Source organism: Saimiri boliviensis, chromosome 10 (genome assembly GCF_048565385.1).
Source record: "Saimiri boliviensis isolate mSaiBol1 chromosome 10, mSaiBol1.pri, whole genome shotgun sequence".
In the NCBI taxonomy this organism is placed as follows: domain Eukaryota; kingdom Metazoa; phylum Chordata; class Mammalia; order Primates; family Cebidae; genus Saimiri; species Saimiri boliviensis.
The window spans coordinates 30,960,140-30,983,293 of NC_133458.1; positions in this window are offsets into that span (position 1 = coordinate 30,960,140).

A 23,154-nucleotide genomic window follows, 5' to 3' on the forward strand; every position below is an offset into this window, starting at 1 on the left:
TAATAGATGTTCCTGGAAGCCCATAAACTTCTGAAAAGCATATTTAAATTTAGAAGGAAGAAAAATTGATGGTAATGTTATTAACGCTACATAACTTTACCCTTCTCTGGTTGTTTCTTCTATTTCTCTTTCTTACAAGACCACATGCTTTTTATGTCATAGTTCAGAATTTGGCATGAGATTTTGAGCTGTAATAAGTGCCTTCAATTATTTGACTTATCATACTAAACAAAATTGTCTACATTTCTGCTTCTTCTTGTAGTTTTGAACTCCTTTAATTTCTGTCACCTTTGCAGATATGTTTCAAAACTCTAAGTCATTACTAGATGCTTAGTTTGGTATTTCCAGATAATTTTTATTTTACTATTTAGAGCCAATATTTTCTGAATTTCATTCAGAGCCCTTAGGGTTACATCAACTGAATTATGGAAGAGCATAAGTTTTTGAACTATACAAAGTAAAGTCAAAGATAATGATAAAGACTATCGTTATTAAAAATAAATTTGTAAGTTATTTTTGCCAAAAGTAAAAGGTCTTAAATAAATTCAAAAATTCTTAATTATTTAAAGGAAATAAGGAATCACAAATGTATTAATATGAGAGGGAAATATTATGATGTTTTCTATTAATAGAAAAAGAATAACATGGAAAAATCACTATAGATGACTAGTGACATTTTTAAAAAACCATACTCTAAATGTAAACAACCTATATCTCACCATTGAAACTTGAATCTTTAATAATACTAGATATCTCTTGTTCTGATTCTGTGTTCATAACAATTATGATTTAACCTAATTTGGGGTTTTGTTCAAACTATCTATTAGAAAGACTCATGTACAGGTGGCAATATCTAAGTTTGCTGCCAAGTTTAATATGTCTTATTATCAGCTGGATCATAGGTCAATTTTTTATGAGCCTTCCTATAATCAGTTAGCCTCTCATGACCTCCTCAAGCATGTACATTCTGATACAATCAAGTACAGTGTTGTGGTTAAGAGCACAGGCCTTTGAGTGTGATTTTCTGTGTTAATAGACTCTTTACTAGCTAAGTAAGCTTAGGCAATGTAAAAAACCATTTCTTTATCTGGAATAGAGAAATCACAATATAATAATATGCACTTTAAGAAATTGTTGTGAGAATAACATAACAGAAGACATAAATTAGTGTCCCGACCTGCAGGACAACAACAGGAGCTCGAAGGGAGGGAGTGGGGATGGATGGGAACAGGAGCCGCGAAGAATGGAGACAAGACAGGAGTCTGATTAAGTCTCGTTTATTGTTGCTAAGCTCACAGCTTAAGTAAGCGCAGGCAGAGAGGCGGGGCAAAGGTAGCTTGCAGTGGGAAATTCCGGCCTAGTAAGTACAGAAACTGAAACTTTACTGAAACTTATCAGCGGGGAAACAGAAACTGAAACTTATCAGCGGGGAAACAGAAACTTAACTTGTGCAAACCACAACATGGCTGAGCAGATCACAAAATGGCGGCTATTGCTGCCCACAAATTAGTACATATAATTGGCAGAAAGATATCTGGCACGTGGTAAGTGCTTAGTAAATATGAAACGGCTACTATTTTATAAGTGCTATGTTATCATCTAAATCTACTTCTGTGTTTACTATAACCAGAAATAAATAGCTTTGATGGTTCTCTGTTTAAACGGCCTGTTAGTTTTACCAGTACATTAACAAGTGAAATTTGGGGTTGAATAAGATGTATACTTTAGTAAAAAACATTCTATGTGAAGCTTTGCTCTTCAGACAGCTATTAAAGTAGCTGGCTAGAATTATGTTTAAAAATTATATATATTGACACATTCATATTTTATTCTAGCTTTTAATTATTTAGTGATAAGCTTTGGGTTCTGCAACCTAGGTTTTATTCTTTGGCATTGATATGGTTTGGCTCTGTCCCCAACCAAAATTTCATCTTGAATTGTAATCCCCATAATCCTCATAATGCCTATGTATCAAGTGCAGGATGATTTCTTCCATGCTTCCATGCTGTTCTTGTGATAATGAGTGAGTCTCATGAGCTTTTATGGTTTAATAGCATCTGGCATTTTCCCTGCTTTCATGCACTCTGTTCTGCCATCCTGTGAAGAAGGTGCCTTTTTCTCCTTTGGTTTCTGCCATGGTTGTAAGTTTCCTGAGGCTTCCCAGCCATGCAGAACTGTGAATCAATTAAACCTCTTTTTTTTTTTTTTTTTTTTTTTTTATAAATTACACAGTCTCAGGTATTTCTTCATAGCAGTGTGAGAACAGACTAGTAAATTGTTACCAGGAATGGGTGCTACTATAAAAATACCCAAAAATGTGGAAGCAACATTGGAACTGGGGTACAAGCAGAGGTTGGAACAGTCTAGAGGGCTCAGAAAAAGAGAGACAAAGTTTGGGACTTCGTAGAGACTGTTGAATGACTTGATCAAAATGCTCATAGTGATATGGATAATGAAGTCTGGGCTGAGGTGCTCTCAGATGGAGATGAGGGACTTGTTGGGAACTAAAGGTGACTCTTGCTGTGCTTTAGCAAGGAGACTGGTGGCATTTTGCCTCTTGCCTAGAGATCTGTGGAACTTTGAACTTGAGAGAATGATTTAGGGTATCTGGTAGAAGAAATGTCTAAGAAAGTGTTCAAGAGGAAGCATAGCATAAAAGTTTGGAAAATTTGCAGCCTGATGATGTGATAGGAAAAAAAAAAAAACATTTTCTAAAGAGAAATTCAAGAAGGATGCAGAAATTTGCATAAGTTAACTAGGAGCCAAATTTTAATTGTCACAACAACAGGGAAAATATCTCCAGGGCATATCATAGGTTTTCATGACAGCCCCTCCCATTACAGGCCTGGAGACCCAGGAGCAAAAAATGGTTTTATGGGTTATGCTCAGGGCTTTGCTGTTTTATGCAGTCTTGGGACTTGGTGCCCTACATCTTGACCATGGCTAAGAGGGGACAATATACATTTCAGGCCATTGTTTCAGAGGGTGAAAGCCTCAAGCTTTGATGGCTTACACATGGTGTTGGGCCTGCAGGTACACAGAAGTCACAAATTGAGATTTGGGAACCCCAGCCTAGATTTCAGAGAATGTATGGAAAGTCCTGGATGTTAAGGCAGATTCCTGTGCAGGGATGGATCCCACATGGAGAAACTCTGCTAGGGTAGTGCAAAGGGAACATGTGGGGTCAAAGCCCCCACACAAAGTCCCCTGTGGGGCACTGCCTAGTGGAGCTGTGAGAAGAGGCCCACTGTCCTCCAGACCCCAGAATTGTAGATCCACCAACAGCTCACACTGTGCACCTAGAGAAGACACAGACACTCAACACTGGCACATGAAAACAGCAGGAGGGGGGCTGTTTCCTGCAAAGTCACAGGGGCGGAGCTATCCAAGACTGTGGGAACCTGTCTATTGCATTAGTGCAACTTGGTTGTAGGAGACAGAGTCAAGGCAGATTATTTTGGAGGTTTAAGGTTGATTGCCTCACTGGATTTTGGACTTGCGTGGAGCCTATAACCCCTTAATTTTGGTGAATTTCTCCCATTTGGAATGGGTATATTTACTCAATGCCTGTACCTCCATTGTGTCTAGTAAGTTACTAACTTGCATTTTATTTTACAGGCTCTTAGGTGAAAGAGACTTGCCTTATCTCAGTGAGACTTTGGACTTGGACATTTGTGTTAATGCTGGAATAATTTAAGACTTTGGGGGACTATTAGAAAGGCTTGGTTCTGTCTTGAAATGTGAGGACATGAGATTTGGGAGGGGCCAGGGTGGAATGATAAGGTTTGATTGTGTCTCCATCCAAAATCTCATCTGGAATTATAATCGCCATAATTCTCATAATCTCCACATGTTAAGGGTAGGACCAAAGGTGGAAATGATTGGCTCATTAGGGTGGTTCCCCATGTTGTTCTTGTTATAGTTAGTGAGTCTTATGAGATCTGATGGTTTAATAAGCATCTGGCATTTCCTCTGCTTTCACTCATTCTGTCCTGCCACCCTTTGAAGAAGGTGCTTGTTTCTCCTTTGCCTTCTGCCATGATTGTAAGTTTCCTGAGGTCTCCGTAGCAAAGTAGAACTGTGAGTCAATTAAAACTCTTCCTTTATAAATTACCCAGTCTTGAGTATTTCTTCATAGCAGTGTGTGAACATACTAATACAGGCATCCTCTCTAATATATATCTCCTTACAATTGGAATAATAATGAAGTAGAGCCAGCATAAATAAATTCATTGTATCACAACCTGAGGCTGCTTCCATGATCCTGGCACCTGCTGAACATTTTATCATAATAAAACTCTGAAAATTTGCTTTGATTTATGTCATTTAAGAGAGTTTTCTATATTTCAAGCTTTAATTAATGGTATTTATCTTAATAAATGCCCCCAAATTACATTTCAGTGCTTTACAAATTAAGTCATTTGTACCCCTAAGTGGAAATTTAAGTCAAAATTGTTTCTGTTTCGGTATTTTTGTGTCCTAATTATTCACATGTTTGGGCTCTAAAAACAATAAAGAAAGTTACCGTTAAGCCCTTTGCAATGTGAGCAAAGCAGCATCTCAGAGAAGGTTTGTCACAGTCACAATCCCAAGAGACCCCTTTCATTCCACACTGCTGCCTAATCAGACAACTATCTCTTTTCCTCATATTTTCTGATAATTGCATTGAACTATCACTCACTTATAGTGTAAGGTTGTGAAGAAGAAAGATAATTGCATGGTGATGTAATGGACTAGAATTGGAGTTTACAATATTAACTTATGAATAAAGGTAGTTCTATGTTGCCTCGTACTGAATGAAATTGTTAATAAGCAAAACCTGAGACAGACATTTTAAAAACTTTAAAGATTATCAATTTTGTTTCTTAGAGAATTGGATTCTTAAAGTATCAATTTTTTAATTTACTTGTTCTACAAGTATTTGTTTTAATTCTAGGTAGAGAGCTCAGCAGTTGCAAGGATTTATGGGAAACTTGTGAAACTGAATGAAACTGATATAGTTTGGCTCTGAGTCCCCACCCCAATTTCATCTGAAACTGTAATCCCCATAATTCCCACTTGTTGAAGGAAGGATGTGATAGGGAGTGATTTGATCAGGGGGACAGTTTCTCCTATGCTATTCTCATGATAGGGAGTGAATTCTCATGAGATCTGATGGTTTTGTAAGGAACTTTTCCCTCTTCATTTGTTCACTCTCTCTTGCTTGGCTGCCTCTGTGTAAGACATGCCTTTGCTTCTCTCTCTGCTTCCACCATAATTGTAAGATTTCTGAGGCCTCTCTAGCCATGCAGAACTCTAAGTTATTTAAATCTCTTTCCTTTATAAATTACCCAGTCTAGGGTATGTCTTTATAGCAATGTGAAAACAGCCTAATACAGAAACCAAAGATATAAAGAGAGGTCCCATCATCAGGGACTTTCAGGGGCTGGTTAAGGGGTAAAAACATGGAGAAGCTACTAAGTATAAAGGAGAGGAGTAACTTAACCAGACAAGAAAGAATAAAAAAAAATTAATTACTATCATAATGCGAATTTTCACTATATTAGTTACATGGTTAAAACTATTGGTTAGGTGTTTAACTATTATTAGTTAGATGTTTTCAAACTTGAGTTAATTATAATGTTTGTATCTTATGTAAAAGAGTAAATGACACATAATCCAATTTGAAACTTGAGAACTGGAATGCATGCATCAGTGTCAACATTTATTTCTTTTTTCATTTGCTGTTATTAATAAATAAGAACAAGCTCCTGTTAGATGCTTGGCACTGTACTAGGTGGTGTGTACAGATCAGGAAAGTAAACATCAAGGTGCCTGCCCCTCTAAATTTTCCTGGCTCACTGCTTTCACTGTCGTGGAAAGCAAGAGCTGAAAAGCTGGAGATCCATGTCTTTTTGTATTATACTATGGTTATTACTGTCTGACTTTTACCCATGTAGGATTTCTGAAAGAAAATCCTACATGGGTAAAACCAATAATAAAAATAAAAGTAAATCTCATTTTTAGAGACAGCAAATATCAGTCTTATTCTTATTTTTTTGAGGTATATCCATACTGTTTTCTATAATTACTGCACTAATTTAAATTCCTGCAAACAGTCTGCAAATGTTTCCTTTTCTTCACAGCCTAGCCTTTACTTACCTGTTGCTTTGCTTGTTTGTTTGGATAATAGCTGTCCTAACAAATGTGGGATATTGTCTTCTGGTGGTTTTTGAGTTGTATTTCTCTGATGATTCGTGATGCTGAGGATGTTTTCATAAACATGTTGCCTTTTTGTATGTCATCTTTTGAAAAAAATCTATTCAGATCCTTTTCCCTTTTTAAAATTAGGTTATTTGGCTTTTATTTGTTGGTTTGCTGTTAAGTTGTATTTATTCTTTATATATTTTGGATATTAACCCCTTTTCAGATATATGGTCTGGAAGTATTCTCTTTTATTCTATGGGTTGAATTTTTTATTTTGTTGACTTTTTCCATTTCCATGCAGAACCTTTTTAGTTTGATATAGCTTATTCATTTTTCCTTTTCTTTCCTGCACTTTTGGTGTCATATCCAAAAATCACTGTCAAGACCAAGGTCAAAAAGATTATTTATTGTTTTCTTTTAGGAGTTTTATGGCTTCAGATTTTTACATTTAAGTCTTAACACATTACAAGCTTATTTTTTGTGTATGGTACACAATAAAGGTCCAATTTCCCACTTTTATATGTGAACATCCAGTTTCCTCAACACCATTGATTGAAGAGACTGTCTTTTAAATTGTCTGTTATCGGCACCTTTGTCAAAATAATTTGACTGCCTATGTGTGAGTATAATTCTGGCATCTTTATTTTGCTCCATTGATCTATGTGTCTTTATGATAGGATCATACTGTTTTAAATTACTGTTGCTTTTCAATATATTTTGAAATCAGGAAGTATAAGGCTTCCAGTTTTTTCTTCTTTCTCTAGATCACCTTGCTTGCCCTGGGTCTTTTGTGGTTCCACATAAATTTTAGCATTATTTTTTGTATTTCTGTACAAAATATAATTGGAATTTTGGGGGAATAACATTGAATCTGGATAGATTATTTTTGATGGTATGAACATTTTAAGTCTTCTGATCCGTGAACACAGGATGCCTTTTCATTTATTTCTATGGGCTTGTTTTACGTGTTACTTATTACATGAAGGTACATTCTTTCTATTTCTAACTTGTTGAGAATTTTTCTCATAAAAGGATGTTAAATTTTATCTGATACCTTTTCTGCATCTATTGAGATGCTCATGTGATCTGTATCTTTCATTCTCTTAAGATGGTGTGCCATTTTTATTAATTTGTGTATGTTGAAACATCCTTGCATCCTAGGAATAAAACCCAATTGATCATGGCGAATCATCCTTTTATCATGCTGTTGAATTTGGTTTGCTAGTATTTTGTTGAAGATTTTTGCATCTATGTTCATTAGGAATACTAGCCTACAGTTTTCTCTTACTGTATTGTTGTTATGTGGCTTTGGTATGAAGGTAATGCTGGCTTTATAAAATTAGTTTGGAAGTGTTCCTCCTCTTTAGATTTTGAAAAATTGAGAAGGATTGGAAATAATTCTTCTTTAAATATTTGGTAAAATTCATCTGTGAGGCCATCTGGTCCTGGACTTTCCTTTGTTTGGAGGTTTTAGATTAATTAATGTTTTGATTTCTTTAGCTATTATTGCTCTGGTTCAGATTTTATACTTTTTCATAATTTAGTCTTGATTAGTTGTATTTAAAATATCCATTATTGAGAAAGTTATTGATTTTTTCCTAGAGTATACAACTTGTTGGAATATAATTATTCACATCAGTCTCTCATGATTTTTTATATTTCTGTTGTATCAATTATAGCATCTCATCTTACAATATAACTGAGTCCTCTATTTTTTATTCTTTTTCACTCAAGCTAAAGAGTTACCAAATATGTTTATCTTTTTTAAAAAAACACAGTTTTCTTGATCTTTTCAATTGTCTTTCTCGTCCCTATTTATTTCTACCTTAATCTTTATTATTTCTCCTTCTGTTAAGCATGGGCTTAGTTTTTTCTTTTTCTAGTTTCTTGAAATATGAAGATAGGCTGTTTTTGAGATATTTATTTCTTGATGTAGGCATTTATCACTACAGATTTCTCTTTTATGCTACTTTTGCTGCTTCTCATTAATTTTTGTATGTTATGTTTTTACTTTTATTTGTCTCAAGATACATTTTTATTTTCCACTTAAGTTCTTTGACCTATTGGTTGTTCAGGAGGGCATTGTTTAATTTCCACTTATTTGTGAATTTTTCAAGAATCCTCCTGTCATTGATTTCCAGTATTATTATTTTTGACCATTGTGGTCAAAAAATATATTACATATTGTTTCAATCTTCTTAAATTTCTTAAGAGTTGTTTTGTGGCTAAACACATTATCTGTCCTGGAAAGTGTTCCACATGTGCTTCAGGAAATTGTATATTCTGTTGCTGTTTGATGGGATGCTCTGTAATGCCTGTTAGGTGCATTTGGTCTATAGTGCTTAGGGTTTTGGGTTTTTAAATTTATTTTCTTTATGAATGATTTATCTACTGGTGAAAGTGGAATATTATAGGTCCCAACTACTATTGTATCACTGCTTATCTCTCACTTCAGTTCTGTTAATGTTTTTTATGTACTTAGATGTTCCAGTGTTGTATGTATATATATTTACAATTGATACATTCTTTTTCAACAATTACCACTTTATCATTATAAAGAGATATTCTTCATCTCTTGTTACAGCTTTTGATTTAAAGTCTATTTTGTCTAAGATAAATATTCTCACCATTGTTCTGTTTTGGTTACCATTTGAATGAAATATCATTTCCATGCCTTCCCTTTCAATCTATGTAAGCTAAGGTGAATGTCTTGAAGGCAACATACTGTTGGATCTTGTTTATTATTTCATTCATCTATTCTGTTTTTTATTGAAAATTTAATTCAATAAAATAATTCATTTCTGAAGAACAGATTTGCTGAGTACATTGCTTTTGGTTGGCAGGTTTACATTTAAATAAGTATTCATATGTAAGAATGTACAATTGCCACTTTGATTTCTGACTGTTCTGTAGCCTTTTTTCCCCTTTTTTTCTTTTCTGGCTCTCTTCTTTGAGATTATTGATATTTTATAGTGATATGCTTTAATTCTTTTTTCTTTATCTTTTCTGTATCTGCTTGAAGTTTTCTTTGTGATTACCATGAGGCATACATAGAGCATTTTATAGTTACATTAGTTTATTTTAAGCTGATAATAGCTAAACTTTAATCACATACAAAATCTCTACACTCTCACTCCTCCCCACATTTTTCTCTATTGCTCTTATACCATATATCTTTCATATCATATATCCATCAAGAAATTACTGCAACCACAGTTATTCTTTTAATTTTTATGCTAAAGTTAAAACTGATGTGTGCAATAGCATTACATTGTTAGAATATTCTAAATTTGACTATATGTTGATGTTTAACAATGATTTTTATAATTTCACATGATACTGTAATGCTTTAGTCAGCCCAACTGAAAATTTACATTATTTTACACAAAGATTATCAATAAAAAGTTGAAAGATCTTTTTATGATTCTTGCTAAGTCTCCCTATAAATCTTTTAGTTTTAGGGATTTGTTATTTTTCAGAGTTAATCCATTTACTTTATGACTAACTGTTTTTGAATGAAAAGTACAGATGATTATAACAGACCATTCTCAGAAGATAAGTGCAAGGGGCTCTGACAGGTAAAGACAGTCTTAATTAAGAGAAATGCTTGTTTTACCCATTAGAACGAAGCCAAATCCCCATAAAAGGCAAAAGGATTGGTAAAGATAGAAAATACTGGAAAAATATGCTAATGGATCTTCTTCCCTATGGAAAAGAAATATTGTAAATTGGCCATATTTGTTTCACTGTCAATATATAGTACATGCAGAAAATTTAGAAAAAAATTAGAATTCAGGGCTAAGAATTGAGTATCTGGGGACAATCTCACTTATGGATGTGAGAAGGCAAGCAAGCCTGCAGAAGATGAACAGAATATCCTTTATGATCTCAGAAAAACAACCGAGATTATCTAAGTACCTGTAAAATATCATATGAAAGTGAAGGATAATGTTTTGAGACTGGGAGCTGCTAAATACAGAACAGTGTTATGCATTTGAAGTAATCCAGCTTACTGTAATTCTTGGTTTGGCTTAAGGTAGCAAAATATCAGAATATCACCCTACCACTACCAATTCTCTACCAGTCATATACACTAGAGACTATAGAATCTGTACTAAGACTTTGAAATTGACAAATATGTTGGCTTTTCTTTGGAGTAGTAATGTTATGTGCAACTCATCATGTAATTAGTTTTTATGTTGAAAAATTACTGTTTGAGGTTATTTAGTTGGTACATCTTCTAGGAGAACAAACAATGTAAAATTGACCTGTAATATGTTTTCTATCATATGGATTTCAAGATGTGCCTCTTAATTGAATAATGACACAATTCTTTTTTTGGCCACAATTATTTGCCTGGGCACTAGGAAGTGAAGTGGCAGGCAGAATTTTGGGAAGTGACCAAAATGGAGACACAACTTAACATAGTCATTCTGGGATGGGTTCTTATAAATGAGACCAGTAACTGGGTAAGCATAGAACTTCCACTTCACGCTAACTATATGTTCACTTAAGCTGTTCCTCAGATTGAGTACTCGTACCACTTAAAAAAAAAGCATGGCTTTATGGCTTTCACATGACGCTTAAAGAAGACAAACTAGTTCTTACTCACCTCAGTAGAACACATACTTGGAATGTGGCATAGTGATTTTAATTTACTTGACTTTACCCTGAATAGAGAAGAACATGTTAAGGAATGATTATTGAGCAGTCAGTTTGTGCAGGTTAATGCTGTTAATATCATGATTTTGCTTGTAGTGGTCCTGGCAACAGTTGATATGGTTTGAGTCTCTTCTTAGCAACACTCTGAGAAAAGAGATGAGACAGACATGACAGCATCTTTTTGCCTCTCCTTTGCCCCAGAGACCACATTTCCAACTTTCTGAAGAGCATGAATGAGAAAATTATTTGGTTGGACAAATAAATAATATCTAAAACTAACTTTGGACTCATCTGTCTCTTTTTTCTTCCTCCAGATACTAAAATCTGTAAGACATGGATAAAGAATAAATTTCCTACAGACTTAGATTGTATTAATTGGTACAAGGCACAATCTAAACATAAGAATACTTATGTTATATAAAGGGATGAATCGGGAAGCTCCCTTGTTCAGCAGTTTGGGCAGCCAGCAAGCAGACTGAAATAACACACTGATATCAGTCAATGACCTGGCAATGTCATAGATTCAAGTGTTGCCTTAAAGACATGTAAGCAGGAATAAATGCTGCATCAAATATGATGCAAATACATAAATACTGCATTAAACTGTTCAGCTATTATTGACTTGCATACATATAGACTGAAGAAATGAATCCAAGAACATCTCTAAAATAATTCTGTAACATCTGCAAAACTGTAAAATATGCCCCAGCTTTGAGGCATGCAAAATTTATTTTAAGTTTTTATTTTCATCTTTCTGTATCCCCTTTTCCTGCTGTCTACTCTTTCTGCCTGATGGGTCTTCTGAAGTTGGCCATAAATCCTCAGTCTTCAGTATAGCAGAGTAGCCCAGAAATACTACTCTACTATTCTCTAATCTTGCCTTCTCTTCTATCAAAACCAGTAAGCAAGTCTCTAAGATCCTGCCAAATATTTAGCAGATGGCTGAAATAAGTAGATGGCTAAAAAATGACTTCAAACTTACCTTCTCAGATAACATGTATTTGTCATACAAAAGATTCCCATTTTTTAAATGGGAATTGTATATGTGAGTAGTATCTGGATTGCAACTCGGCTGGTAGAGTCAATTGGGGAGGGGTTTTTACATGCCACTTTCTCCAAACATCTCAAATCACACAAGATAATTCTCCAAGCATCTAAAATCACACAAGATTAATTTTTTGCACTGAGGTCCTCGCTCCTTGGTGAACATTTAGATTTGATTAAGCCTATACAAAAAGCATTTCTGTTATCAAACCTTAGTCTTGCTGGAGAAAGGCATGAAAATGAGAACCAAATTTACTTCTAGAAAATAAATCTTAACGTATCATTATTGAAGCTCAAGTTCTGCTTTCTCTCAGAGATTTACTGATGACATCAAATAGTTCTCAAGAAGTACAAAAACTGAGTGAGCTAGTTGATCACTTATTATGGGTCCATTAACTGAAAACAGATATTTTAGAAGGTCATATTAACATGTAAATGGTTTGGAGATCTCATTCCATCCTAGAATGGAATGATAGGAATCTACCCGCAGACATCAAAAGAAAGAACTGTAAAGTTGGGTCCAAAAATGGGGGTGTTAACAAAATACAAGTTGTAAAGGTTGGAGTTGGGAAAGTTGGTATCAATAAGAATTGAAACTGAGGCTAGTCTTAATCCAGGTAAAATGAGGTCATACCAGTCTGGAAAAATCATGATTAGATCCTGGAAAAATTTCATGCAATACAGGATCCCAACAGTAAACCAAAGCCAGGATGATGGACTTAATATGAGCATTAGGTTTAGTAGCTAGACATTCCCCCCCCCCGCCCCCACCAAGTAACAAATAAAGATCTAGTCCTTATCACCACTGGTATCTTTGCTATTCATTTATTTTGAGATGGAGTCTCTCTCTGTTACTCATGCTGGAGTGCAATGACATGGGCCTGGCTCACTGTAACCTCTGCCTCCTGGGTTTAAGTGATTCCCCTGACTCAGCTTCCCAAGTAGCTGGGATTACAGGCATGCACCACCATGCCTGGCTAATTTTTGTAATTTTAGTAGAGATGGGGTTTTGCCATGTTGGCCAGGCTTGTCTCAAACTCCTGACCTTAGGTGATCTGCCTTCCTCTGCCTCCCTTCACTATATAAAAAATCATTGTCTTCTGCTGTAGGCATGGGCCACAATAAGCTGGAGACAGTTTAAGACACACCCTTGAAAAAAGAAGCTAAGAAAGGCCCTTTGTATGAAGAAAATGTGATGTCATTGTTGAATGCATGTGTTTTCCAAAATCTAGAGAAAAGTTATTCCCAGTATCTGAGTTAATTACCCTGGGAACAGACAGGTGTTGTGATTCTCTAAGCAAAAGTTGAATTATCTAAAGAAAAGATAATTATACATGATGGGGAGAAGATTTAAATTCACGTTTTGTTACATAACTATCTGCATTAAATAAACTCAATGTGATCACTGCAAGACTGTTTTATTTTCTCATTTTCAAATTTTTATTTCATTTATTATCTGATTAAAAATTATACATAGTTATAGAATACATGTGATATTTTTATTCAGTCATACAATGTGTAATGATCAAATCAGGGAAAGTGGGATCCATCACCTCAGTTATTTATCATTTCTTTGTGTTGAACACACTTCAATTCTTTTAGCTATTTTGAAATATGAAATAAATTATTAGTAACTATAGTCACTCGATTATGCTATAAAACACTAGAACTTATACCATCTATCTAACTGTATTTTTGTACCCATTAACCTATGTCTCTTCATTACCCCCACTTCCCTTATCCTTTCTAGCCTCTGTTAACCACTATAACACTCTCTACCTTCACAAGTTAGCTATTTAGCTAGCAATATGAGTGAATATACACAATATTTATCTTTCTGAGCTTGGATTATTTCATTAACATACTGACCATTAGTTCAATCCATATTGCTGCAAATGACATAGTTTTATTCTTTTTATGGCTGAATAATATTGCATTGTTTGTACATATCACATTTTCTTTATCCATTCACCCACTGATGGACACTTAGATTGTTTTCATATATTTGTTATTGTGAATAGTGCTGTGATAAACATGAAAGTGCAAATGTTTCTTTAATATAAGGATTTCCCTTATTCTGGATATATACCCATTATTGGGATTGCTGTCTGTTTTTAGGTCAGTTAGTTATGATGTTGTTTTAGTTACTGTTGATTTGTACTATATTTTAAAGTCAGATAGCATGATGCCTCCGGTTTTGTTCATTTTGCTCAGAATTGCTTTGGTTATTTGTGGTCTTTGATGATTCCTCAAAAACTTTTGGAATTTTTTTTCTATTTCTCTGATGAAGAATGCTAGTATTTTGAGAGATACTGTATTAAATATATAGATTGTTTTGGGTAGTATGGACATTTTAACAATATTAATTATTCCAATACATAAACATGGGAAATTTTTCAATTTCTCGTGTGCCTTCTTCAATGTCTTTCATCATTTCATAGTTTTTCTTGGAGAGATTCCTTTTTTTATTTCTTTGATTAGATTTACTTCTAGGTACTTTTGTAGTTGTAAATGGGATGGATTTCTTGATTTCCTTTCCAATTGTTCATTGTTGGCATATGGAAATTCTACTGATTTTTGAATGTTGATTTGCAACCTGCAACTTATCTGAATTTTTATCAGTTCTAATAGTTTTTTTGGATGTAGTTTTTAGGTTTTTCTTAATATAATATCATATCATCTGCTAACAAAGACAACTCGAGTTTATTTTCCATTTGGAAGTCCTTTATTTCTTTCTCTTTTGTAACTGCTCTTGCTAGGACTTCCAGTAGTATGTTTTTAGAATTTTCTTTTTGTCTGTGACTTTTGACAGCTTCACTATAATGTGTCTTAGAGAAGAATTTTGGGGCTTGGATCTGTTTGGGGATCTTTTTAGTTACTGTATTTGGATGTTTATAATTTCCTAAGACTTGGGAAGTTATTAGCTATTATTTTATTAAATAGATTTTCTATGACTTTTAAGAAAATCTCTTCTCCTTCTGGAAATCCCAAAATTCAATATCTGTTCACTTGATTGTGTCCCGAATGTCACATAGGCTTTCTTCATTCTTTCTTTAAATCTATTTTTCTTTTTTAAATCTGAATAGGTTATTTCAAATGACCTATATTGAAATTCAGAAATATTTTCTTCTTTTTGATCTTTCTTCTTTTTGTTTAAGATCTTGATGCTGTTTTTGGTTTGTTTCATTCATTAAATCCTTCACTTCCAAGGTTTCCATTTGGTTCTTTTTTTTTTTAATAGTATCTATCTCTATTAAATTTCTCATTTGATTATAAATTATTTGCATGATTACTTTGCATTGTTTATTTGTGTGATCTTGCATCTCACTAATTTTCTTTAATGTCTTTATTTTGAATTATTTTTCAGGCATTACATAGATTTTCTTTTCTTTGGGGTCTACTGAAGAATTCTTTTATTCCTTTGGAGGTGTCATATTTCTTTGCATTTTCATGTTTTTAATGTGTTTTCATTTATATCCATTCACTTCTTGTAACTGTCACTTCTTTCAATTTTATTGAGTTGCTTCCATAAGGAAACAGATTTTTCCTGTAGATTTTTTTTGTAATGCCACTTGGAAAAGGGTGCTTTGGCTTTAGTTCTCAGTGGGCACTGTAGCATAGTTTCTGTATGATTTCTTTGGTTATAATCAATGTCACTGATGTCCATGTGCTCCTAATGGCTTAGGCTGTGGTTGTTTGTAGAGGCTGTAGTAAGGCTTTGCTGGAGATGTGGGTGCCAGGGAGTATGTTTCTCAAGACCCCTATATTGTGTATCCAGGCTTTGTGTTAGTAGTATGTCCTGGGCAGACTAGACTTTGAGAGCTGGGCTGGATGTGCATACACTGATGGTATCAGTGGCAGACTGGATAAGCTAGTGCTCAGGGCCCTGGGTGGTGAATATGGATCACAGAAGAACAGTTTTCAGGCCCTCTGAGATTGTACAGGGGGCTGGTGGTGTCAGTGGTAGGTTGGGCAGACCCGTCCCAAGGCCCAGCTGAGGCACATAAACACTGGTACTGTTTATGGTGGGGTAGGTATTTTATTTGTTTCATTTTATGCGTAATTATATCTGTGCCACCAACCAGAGTTTTCTAAAAAGAGGTTAAAGAAAAAAAGACAAGAAACTTGTTAAATTAAATAAGTTAATATAGAATTTTAAATAAAAATGACTATGTATATCAGGCATTAAATATAAGTTAGTGAAATTGATTGGTTGTAACAGAAATGGGCTGAAGGGAGGAAAATAGATGGGTACTTGATAAATTTGAAGGAGCATGACCCTCTAATAAGGGTGACTACCACTCAAGTATAGCCTATTGTTGCCAAGTAGGAATACATTATAAAATACTTTGATTTTTCAAACCAAACTGAAATCAAGATTTTATATAAAATTGTTCAATTTCTATTTTTATTTTTAAATTTTATTTGTTTATTTTTTTTTTGAGACAGTCTCCTCTGTTATCAAGCCTGGAGTGCAGTGGCACCGTCTCAGTTAACTGCAACATAACGTCTCCCGGGTCAAGTGATTCTTGTACCTCAGCCTTCTGAGTAGCTGGGATTACAGGCATACACCATCACACATAGCTAATTTTTGTATTTTTAGTAGAGATGGGGTTTGCCATCTTGACTAGCACGATCTCAAACTCCTGGCTTCAAGTGATCTACGTCCCTTGGCCTCTCAAAGTGCTGGGATTACAGGCGTGAGCCACTGGGCCCAGCCAGAAATTATTCCATTTTTAAGTGTTGATAATTAGATCAACTAAAAAATACATACATGTAGCTACATTGACTACCCAGTCAAAACATGCATACACACGTATGCATACATATACACACTCAAACAGGCACACACATACATCTTCACATATACATACATATGATCTGTGAAAACAGGGCTCAATTTCTGCTAGTTTGTAGCACCCTGAGTTGAAGGTTCCCATACTTCCCTTGTAAAAATGTTGGTTGAAATTAAAGTTGTGGTTGTTTGTGACACCACAGGTATCTCAGGGGTAGAATGATCACAGTAGAGCTTCTTGAATCTCATTTCTCTATTTTCCTTATGTTCCCAGTGGTTTATCATTCTTTATAATAGTGCTTGTCTTTTCAATATGTTCTCAGCATGGTCTTACTACAAACTTACACAATGTAACTTTTGGCGCTATCTTTTCTTTGTTTCTTTATGTTTCCTTGTTTTTTTAATTTTTTTTATTAATCAAAAGGTCAAATTTTTTTTTTATTTTTTAAATTTATGATTTTATAATTTGTTTAGGAAATAGTTTGATCTTGATATTTTTTAATTTTTAAATTCTTATAAATAGATATTGTTCAGTGCAATTTCTATAGGCACATCTTGCTAATAAAAGAAAAGTAAGAGAAATCACTAAAATAGGATTTCTATGGTCAACTGATACTGGGCAAAGTTTCTCTATCTTGTCTGCTAATCATTCTATCTTCCACTGGAGTTAGGAAAGAAAGCTGCATGAGTACTTGGAAGCATTATGGCTAATCTAGAGAACCTAATGGTAATTTTAAATGCCTCTCTAAATTAGATTCTCTAAATCATTCTCCAAATTAGGTTAAAAGAGATAAGATAGGAAATGTAGGCCTAAGATTCTCAGGTATGGACTCCTAGGTCATAATTTCAATCCAGAGAGGAAAAAGTTATAAATTTTTTTCACATCACATAACCACCTAAGGATATTAATTGTTTAAGTCAACAAATATTTACTTAGCTTCTATACTGGGCCGGTGCTATAGGTACTGGAGATAAAGCAAGAAGGAAACATATGAACTCTCTTCCTTAATAGAACTTTTATTTTCACCGAGAGGGACTGATAATAAATTCATAAACAAAATTAGATGTGACATGTTAGGTGCTGATAAGTGCTATGAAGAAAGCTAAAATAGTCTCAAGGTGATAAGCAGAAACTGGAGAGAAATGGGATTTCAATTCTAAAGGGTGATTAATAAAAGCACTTCTGCCAAGGTGATATTTAAGTGGAAACCTGCAGGAAGTAAGGGAGTGAGCCAGGCAGATATATAGAAGAATGTAGCAGGTCAAGGTCAGCTGGTGTAAATGGCCTGAAACACTAAATGTCGTATAATAGCAAGGTAGCCTATGTAGCTGGGGCCTGATTGAAGGAATTGGAAAGAAATTCGCTAAGAGAGGCAGCAAAGCATATTTAAAATTGCATAGCATTGGGAGTACTGATTTTATTTCTCTTGGTGAAATAGAAAGCCATTGAAGAGCTTTGAGTAGAGTAGTCATAGGATCTGTTTTCGAAGAATAAATCTGACTGCTCTGTGAGGACCAAATGGAAGAGGAACCAAGATAGTGACTGTGATATTGGTATGGGATGGGTAAGAAATGGTGCTATAGAAACATTAAGTCAAAGGATAATGACAGCTTGAATCAGAGTAATAATAGTGTAGATGTTATCAGAGTAATAATAGTATAGATATTGGGAAGTGATCAAATTCATACACAACAACTCACAAATAAAATGTGTTCAAGTTTATAACATACAGGAAGGAACACACATAAATCAAAGCAAACATACCCATGTAACCAGCATCTATATAAAGAAATAATATACTGCTAGCACTGCAGAATCCTTCCTATGCACTATTGCAGTCACAGTCTCCCCAGCACAGCATAAACCATCATCCTGAATTCTAACATCATAGATTGGTTTGCTACTTTTAAAATTTTCTACGAATGGAAACTTTATTGTGTATTCTTTTGTAAAGTTTATTTTCCTTACCAGAGTTGTCTTGTTTCCAACTTTAGGCTATTGAATACGGCTCATACAAACTTCTAGATGTGTTTGTCTGTGTGTTTATGTGTTTTGATAAATGTACATATTTTGGGAAATATATACCATAGGGTGGAACCACTGCATCGTAGGCTGTGTGTGTTCATGGATAATAATGAGCACTTTTTCAAAATGATATTGCAAACTTTTTCCTCAGAAGTGTATGAGAGTTCCAGTTGATGAACATCTTTGCCAGTAATTTGATGGTTTTTTTTTTTTTTTCATTTGAGCCTTTCTGGTGGGTGTTTCATGGTATTGCATTGTTATAAGATATTTCAATATTATATTTGTTAAATATTTGTTCATATATTTTGTGCATTTTTGGGTGGGCGTTGTCTGCCTTTTTAATTGGTTTGTGTCATTCTGGATACAATTATTTTGCAATACATATGTATAGCAAATAAATCTTCCATCCAGTAGCTTCATGAGATATTCTCTCAATGGAGGGAAGTTCTTCATATTAATGTATCTCTATTATTAGGGATTTTATGTTTGGCATATTAAATATTTGCCTATAGCAAAGTCATGAAGATTTTCATTTTTTCTTTTGAAAGAAAAGAGATATACTTTTCAATATTTTTTATGTTTAAAATTAAAATATATCAGGCTTTATATATTGTATAAGGTAAAGAATAAATTAATTTTTTATATGGACAAGCAATTTCCCAAGCATTATTTAAGAAGTCCTCATCATCTTAGCCCAGAATCTCCTTAAGTTGATAAGCAACTTCAGCAAAGTCTCAGAATACAAAATCAATGTGCAGAAATCACAGGTATTCCTATACACCAATAACAGACAAAAAGAGCCAAATGAAGAGTGAACTCCCATTCACAATTGCTACAAGGAGAATAAAATACCTAACAATGCAACTAACAAAGGAAGTAAAGGACCTCTTCAAGGAGAACTATGAACCACTGCTCAAGGAAATATGAGAAGCCACAAACAGGTGGAATAACATTCCATGCTCATGGTTAGGAAGAATCAATATTGTGAAAATGGCCATACTGCTCAAAGTAATTTATATATTCAATGCTATTCCTATCAAACTATCAATGACCTTTTTCACAGAACTGGAAAAAAATCACTAAACTTCATATGGAACCAAAAAAAAAGCCCACATAGCCAAGACAGTCCTAAGCAAAAAGAACAAAGCTGGAGGCATGGTGCCGGACTTCAAACTATACTGCAAGGCTACAGTAACCAAAACAGCATGGTATTGGTACCAAAACAGAGACATAAACCAATGGAACAGAACAGAGGCCTCAGAAGCAACACGACACATCTACAATCATCTAATCTCTACAACCATCATATAATCTAAACCTGACAAAAGCAAGCAATGGGGAAAGGATCCCCTGTTTAATAAATGGTGTTGAAAAAATTGGCTAGCCATGTGCAGAAAGCAGAAACTGGACCCGTTCCTGACACCTTACACTAAAATTAACTCCAAGTTGATTAAGGACTCAAACATAAGACCTAACACCATAAAAACCCTAGAAGAATGCCTAGGAAAACCATCCAGGACATAGGCATAGGCAAGGACTTCATGACTAAAACACCAAAAGCATTGGCAACAAATGCCAAAATAGACAAATGGGACCTATTTAAACTCCAGAGTTTCTGCATAGCAAAAGAAACAATCATTAAAGCAAACTGGCAACCAACAGAATGGGAAAACATTTTTGCAATCTACCCATCTGACAAAGGGCTTATATCCAGAATCTACAAAGAACAAAAACAGATTTACAAAAACAAACAAACAAATCCATCCAAAAGTGGGAGAAGGTTATGAACGGACACTTTCAAAAGAAGACATATATGAGGCAACAAACATATGAAAAAATGCTCATCATCACTGGTCATTAGAGAAATGCAAATCAAAACAACATTGAGATACCATCTCATGCTTGTTAGAATGGCAATGATTAAAAAATCTGGAGACAACAGATGCTGGAGAGAATGTGGAGAAATAGGAACAGTTTTACACTGTTGGTGGGAGTGCAAATTAGTTCAACCATTGTGGAAGACAGTGTGGCGGTTCCTCAAGGACCTAGAAATAGAAATTCCATTTGACCCAGCAATCCCATTACTGGGTATATACCCAAGGGACTATTACATTCTATCCCATTACTGAGTATATACCCAAGGGACTATTATATTCTATTATAAAGACACATGCACATGTATGCTCATTGCAGCAATGTTTACAATAGCAAAGACCTGGAACCAACCCAAATGTTCACCAATGAGAGACTGGACAATGAAAATGTGGCACATATACACCACGGAATACTATGTAGCCATAAAAAGTGATGAGTTCGTGTCTTTTGTAGGGACATGAATGAACCTGGAAACCATAATTCCCAGCAAACTGACACAAGAGCAGAAAACCAAACACCGCATGTTCTTGCTCATAGGCGGGTGTTGAACTATGAGAACACATGGATCCGGAGAGGGAAGCATCAAACACTGGGGTCCCATTGTGGGGAGCTAGGGGAGGGACAGTGGGAGGAGGGTGGGGAAGGATGACATGGAGAGAAATGTCAGGTAAAGCTGATGGGGGGATGGAGGCAGCAAACCACCTTGCCATGAATGTACCTATGCAACGATCTTGCATGATCTGCACATGCACTCCAGAAACTAAATTAAAATAAAAAATTTTTAAAAATTTTTAAAAAAATATCATTTGCTTATTGTGTTATATGTTAACTTTGTCAGAAATGTATGCAGATATGTTTTGGGTTCTGTATTTCTCTGGCATATATGTCTATTCTTGGGAACAAATCAACAAAATGAAAGTTGGTTTTTGGATAAAAATAAACGATGATAAACTACTATTTAGATTATTTAATTTAAAAAAGGAAAAAAAAGAATAAAATCAGAAATGAAAAAGTAGACATACCAGAGAAACAGAGAAAAGCATAATAAATTATTATAAAAGACTATATGCTAACAAATTGGAAAACCCAAAGGAAACAAATTCCTGATCACATAGAGCATACCAAGAATAAACCAGGAAGAAATAGAAAACCTGAGTACACCAACACTAAGTAACATGATTGAAGCAGTAATAAGATGTCTCCCAACAAAGAAAAGCCCGAGATCAAATTGTTTTACTACTAAATTCTATAAAATCTATATATAAAAAGCTAACCTTATTTTTTCTCAAACTATTACAAAAAATTGAAGAGACTATAACCCTTTCTAACTCATTCTATGAGGCCATTGTTACACTGATACTAAAAATAGACATGGACACAACAAAAAGAAAGCTACAGGCCAATATTCCTGATAAACCAAGTTGAAAATATCCTTAACAAAATACCAACAAACTTAATTCAAGAACACATCAAAAAATAACACACCATGATCAAGTGGGACTTATTGCTGGGATGCATGGATGGCTCAACATACTCAAATCAATAAATATGATATATTGCACCAACAGAATGCAGTACAAAAATATGATCATCTCAATAGATGCAGAAAACAAATTGGATACAATTCAACATCCCATCCTGATCAAAACCCTCTACAAATTAGGCATAGAAAAAAAATCCATACCTCAACATCATAAAAGATATATATGACAAACTAATAGCTGACATAATGAATGAGCTCTGAAAGCATTTTCTGTAAGAACTGCCACAAAACAAGAATGCCAACTTTCATCCCTGTTAGTCAACATAGTACTGGAAGCAAGTACTGGTATGTCCACCTTAATTCATTTGTTAATGGTCAGATAATATGCTCTTAATGATCCAATCCAGTGAATATTATTGAAGCTTTCTCTCTAAACTACAATATGAGCAATATTGGTAAATGATCCATTTGCACTTGAAAACTACATCTACTCCTTAATTTTTGAGCGCAGTGCTTTATGTATGTCAACTGTGTCATGTGTGTTAGTTATTTATACCTACTTGATTAGCAGTATTGATAGTTTGTATATTTTTTCTATCTGCTATTGAGAATAGTCTGTAGAAGCTTCCCACTATAATTGTGTATTTTTCCCTTTATTATTGTATTTCCTAAGTCTATGAAATTGAGTATATGCAGATTTAAAATTGTTATAACTCCACATGGACACATAGAAAGGAGCAGCACATAGTGGAGCCTATGAAAGGATAGATGGTGGGATGAGGGAGAGGATCAGGAAAAATAACTAATGGGTACTAGGCTTAATTACTGAAGATAAAATAATCTGTATAACAAACCCCTATGACACAAGTTTGCTTACATAACAAACCTGCACATGTACCCCAAACTTAAAATAAAAGTTTAAAAAGATAAAATTTTTATTGCTTCCTAGAGAACTGTTATTGTAGGTCTACAGCAATTTTTTTGACCAAATCGATTTTTAAATATTACAGGGCCAGATGTGCTGGTTCATGCCTGAATCCCAGTGCTTTGGGACAATGAAGGGGAAGGATCACTTAAGGACAG